Here is a 5,429-nt window from a genome sequence, read left to right as displayed (position 1 = left end):
GCCACATCCACCACCACCGCCGCAATATGAAATATATTTCTCGAGATTGTTATAGACAGCTGGAGGCTCCGTGTTTCGTTTACTTTCAGTTAAATATAAAAAAAGGGTAAATACCCTACTTCGGTCAAGAATGACCACGGGATTGCACCAAGAAAGTTGCCCTCCGAGGCACAAGTCCAAGAAAAGTTGTTTATGGAAGACCAGCAGTCACCCATGCACACCAGCCTCCCTTCTCCGCGGCACCGATGTTACCCAAGCGAAAGACAAAGGTGGATATAGCTTGGCATCAGTGACATCACAACTCATTTCTACAGCTGAGTGAACTGGAGCAACGTGAAATAAAGTGTCTTGCGCAAGAACACAACGTACAGCCCGGTCTGGGAATCGATCTCACTACCTCATGATTGTGAGCCCGATGCGCTAACCCCTGAGCCACGCGGCTTCACAATTAAATATAACTGCTCAGCAATCACTGGTGTAATAGTGGTATCACTGTTACAATAGCTTGTTGCTCATTATTGACCCTTGCTATTTTCGTTGAGAAGGTCATCTTCGGTGTCATACCTCGCATTACTGATTCCACAATTTCAATGCTCTGGCTAATATTTCTACCCTCACAGCTGCCCACGTGGATTTTGTCCTGTGACACACCTGTTCGACCGTAAGTTACTTCATTTGTCCCAATATTAATTTCCCAGATGCCATCTATTTGTTCCACTCATACAAGACGGCCGAATGATTTGTTGACTAAAATTTGCGACGTTAAACTGCCAACGATAACTATTTGTTTAATTTTTAATTGCTCAAGTTTTCTTTTCTTACTTCTGTTTGGTGAACTTGGAACTGATGCTATACCAGTAATGCTGGTTTCTTCAACAAACCACCAGGATACAGAAGCAATGTAACTAAAGTTTCATGCCGTCTTTGTCCAGTCATCTGTGATGAATAAGAACATTAGATGAGGTAATTTTTTCGGACATTGCTTTTCCGTTTAAGGATTTGTTTCGTCTGCACATCAAATCAAACAAAAATAAATAAATAAATAAATACTAACTTATATTTTCTTCATGCCCAGTTATTTTTTATGGTCACTGTCTAAGCACTTTTATCGTCAATAGTTTTATCTGATGGCACATTGAGAATTGATGCATTTTTATTCATACTGCCTCATTGCCCAAGTTCATAAATTCTTTTTCTGGCGTCAATCATTTGTATGGGAAATGCCAGGATATTTATTCATACTCCTTAGGCATATTCTTTGCAATCCTAGCCTTTACTCTTGTGCTTAGGTTGTACCGTCTCATGAAACAGACGAAAAAGAATATCTAACAAACTCATCTGCTGGTATATTTCTCTTTTCTTTCTCTATTTTTTTTTTACCAATCTCCTGGTATATTATTATCTTTGTTGAAACTATATATGCCATACATTGTTGACTGCATATCCATAATTTTATGGCTTCTTCCAATTGTGGTAATTTTACTTCTTTATGATAGACTCTATGTTTTTTTCATTCCCGTTTTCTTAAATATCTCCTCTTGTTTTCTCCATTCACGAATCAGTTGCCATGTTGCCGTGTTGTTTAGCATATTCAACGACTTGTCGTTTGTAACTAATTCTATATTTATGCATCCTCTGCTTAGTATCCATTGTGTAGTAAGTTAGTATTGCCAGCTGAATGACTAAACTGATAACTAAACTAAAGCATGACGTCCGCTTCAGTGGTATTTCTCTCTACTTACAAGTGGCATATGAAGCATCCTCTTAGTCAATGCACGATAAACCGAATAAGTATATGGCATTCAGTTATCGGTGCCAAAAATCTTTCTAAACTTATGATTTCTCATCAATTTTAACAACACTAATAGTTACGGTAATAATAATGAGATATATTAATTACATGTAAATTTTAAATGTAGGTTTATGTTGTATTGACGCCCCCAAGCGAAGAAATAGGATTGCCCAAGACATATAAATAGAGGTAGTCTGGCCGTGGTAGAAGAGTTGAATAGCCGTCGTGTAACAGTTGAGTAGAGATCATCCGAAGGTGCTAGATAGCAGTAGCTTGAGGCATAACAGTTTATATTACGATACTGAGTTTTCAGTGAAGATTGACTCCAGCTGAGAAACTCTTTCCTACAATCTGACCTTTTAGTGATAAGACGTTGGGTAATTTCAGGGAGATTACTTTTTTTTTTGTAATAAAAGTGTTTTATGTGTCGGGAAAACCAGTATTCATATTTTTTATACTGTTTTACCAGCTTCACTTTCTTTTGTTTCTTGTCATTTTGAAGTACTAACATTTCTTTCCAGAAATACTGACTTTTTGTAATAATTTTCGCCTTCTTTTTAAACTTCGATGTCGGAACAATTTCTTCGTGACTGAGATACTTCGTCTGTTTAACTTACAATTACTTGCAACACGTTTGAAAAATTTCTTGCAATTCCTTGGGCTTCTCTTTCTCCTACTCTTTGCTTAGCTTTACAACACTTCCTCACGCATAAGCTCTCAATGCATTAACTTTTCTTCATTATTCGCACTCAATCACCCCCAACACTTTACTATTTCTTCCCTTCTTATGTATGTATGTATGTATGTATGTATGTATGTATGGATGGAAGTATGTATGTACGCTTACATGCATGCATATATGTGTGTGTATGTATGTATCTATTCATCTCACCCTCTCTCCCTACACACACTCACACACACACACGTATGTATATATATATATAGTTCGGTCTCTATTCTCTCTCAGCTCCAAACTTTCTCGCTTATTTTCTTTTAACGTCTTTTCTTTCTCAAACTTCGGCGTTATAAAAAATGTTCACTTTGTCGTGCTGCCTGCCTGTCTGTCTCTCCCTATCTCTCGCATTCTCTCAACAATTCGATCACTCTGTAAGCAACCATTATTCTATCATGTTTTATTCCCTCTTTCTAAAGTAGAGCTCCATGATTCTTTTTCTACCTCCTCTCTCTTATTTTATTTCTTACTTTTCTCTTTCCACCATCTCTCCCAATATTTTACTGTCATGCTCACCAAGTTGTATCCTTACCGGCTGACAGTCGACAATTTCTCTCTCTCTCTCTCTTTTCTTTCTTTCTTTCTTTCTCCACTTCTCTCTATCTTTCTTTCTCTCTCCCCTTCTCTCTCTCAGTACAGCCACTAGTTTCTCATTCTGCACTCGACTCTTAGCGTGACAGAAGGATAGTTGACAGTTTCTCTTCATCATCCTTTAGTACAAGGTTTTTATGTGCGTATGTGTATGTGCATCAGTATATATATATATATATATATATATATATATATAAACAAGATATAAGTTAGAAGTTATGCAACCATCTAAGGAATAGACGTATCCGTAGGCACTCCTCGTGTTTACCTCACTATGTATAGTCCTCTTTATAAGGTATACGGTAGTAGGTAATTTAAAGGTAAAACCCCAATAAAACTGATAGTAATAACAATAAAAATAACTATAGAAAGAATAATAATAATTATAACCATAACTTTACGATCTACAATAATACTGAGGACAGTTTCTACACCAAAAATAATAATATTAAATATAACAAACGAAATAAGGATAACATCTGATTAATAATCCCCTTCATGATTAAGCTAAAAACCAACATAGTTAAATCTATATTGAGACTTATGAATAAGCACTTTAATATGAATACCAAATACTCAGACATCTTTAGCAATAAAATTAGAGTAGGCCATAGCTTAACTAGCAGTCTAGCTACTATTATTGCCTCTATCAACAATAAAAAGCTAGATGCCTTCTATGAAACTAGGAAGAATAGCAATATAAAGCACAACAACCAATCGACTGATATAATAAATGACCTCCCTAATAACTCGCCCTCAAATAATGCGGACAACTACCTTATAAATAATAACCCACACTCAACATATCATAGGCACAGACAAGCTTAATAATCTATGTGACTGCAGCGATAAAAATACTTGTAAATTCTCAAATGAAGGTAAAACTAAAAATGTAATCTACCAATGTAATATACTCGCAAATAATTACAAGAAAATTTATATTGGAGCAACAAAAATGAAATGAAACTTGGATATAATTCCCACCGCTCTAGTTTCAGAAATAGAAGTAAAGCGAACTCTACTAGACTAAGTAGTTACATTTCGGAACTGAAAGACAATAACATTAATTATAGATTAGAATGGCGAATCCTAGCCAAAACTTCTTCATATAACATTAATAATAATCGTTGTAATTTATGTATGAATGAGAAATTCTTCATCTTAATGGCCAAATCAGAATTATTTAATAAACGAGACGAGAAAATAGAATCTGTTTGCATAAAGATAAATTTTTATTCTCGAAATATGGCCAAATTCTACTTACTCTTTAAATATCGCTAATCCCTACATTACAGGTTATTAGCGGACCTGCTTGACATCTTATTACCTCCTTAACAATCCCACTTGCCACATAACTTCACTTCACATTTTAAACCAATTATCCCAATTAACCGAACTATATATTATAATCTACGTAGTACACTAGGGCATTAATCCTTATATATAATCCACTTGATAGCTAGACTACCGACTCACATTACACGTTATAATTTTCTATTAATTTCAATGATTTTTATGTACTCTTCAACTCTGTTTACTATTCCTTTACATAGCCCATATGTATACACTATGTCGTACAAATTTTAAATAGCATCCTTAGTTTTATACAAGGGCTTCCTTTGAAATTACAGGGACTAACGTAGAAGCCACAAGTTAGCGTTACTTATTACTAATAACAATACTGGATATCCCCATCAAGTATAACTCCTTCGGCCGACACCGCCGGTCAAATAGCCACTGTCTCCACTTACTGTCGCACGCATCCAATGAAGGAATCTTGTTAATGCACGTGGAAATATACAAGTCACTAAAATGTAAGCCTATAGCTTTAACGAACTCTTTTCTTTTTTCGTTTTCTTTCTTTTCCTTTCTTTTCCCGCTAATCATTCTGAAGGTGTTTATTAAATGTAACGATGTAAATGTAAATTTACTCCAATTTTATAAACAGAAACAGCTGCAAATGTTCCAAATTCAATTAAACAATAACTTTTAAACACCAATGATCCACTTCTCATTGTTAATTATTGCTCCATTTCTTATCTTCTCTCTCTCTCTCTCTCTTTCACTCAATAAATATATATATATGTATATGTATATGTGTATACATATATGTATATATATATATATTCTTTTAGTATTTTACTTGTTTCAGTCATTTGACTGCGGCCATGCTGGGGCATCGCCTTTAGTCGAACAAATCGACCCCAGGACTAATTCTTTGTAAGCCTAGTACTTATTCTATCGGTCTCTTTTACCGAACCCCTAAGTTACAGGGACGTAAATACACCAGCATCGTTTGTCAAGCAATGATAG

The sequence above is a fragment of the Octopus bimaculoides genome, chromosome 4 (genome assembly GCF_001194135.2).
Source record: "Octopus bimaculoides isolate UCB-OBI-ISO-001 chromosome 4, ASM119413v2, whole genome shotgun sequence".
In the NCBI taxonomy this organism is placed as follows: domain Eukaryota; kingdom Metazoa; phylum Mollusca; class Cephalopoda; order Octopoda; family Octopodidae; genus Octopus; species Octopus bimaculoides.
Note: the sequence above shows the minus strand (reverse complement) of the source record.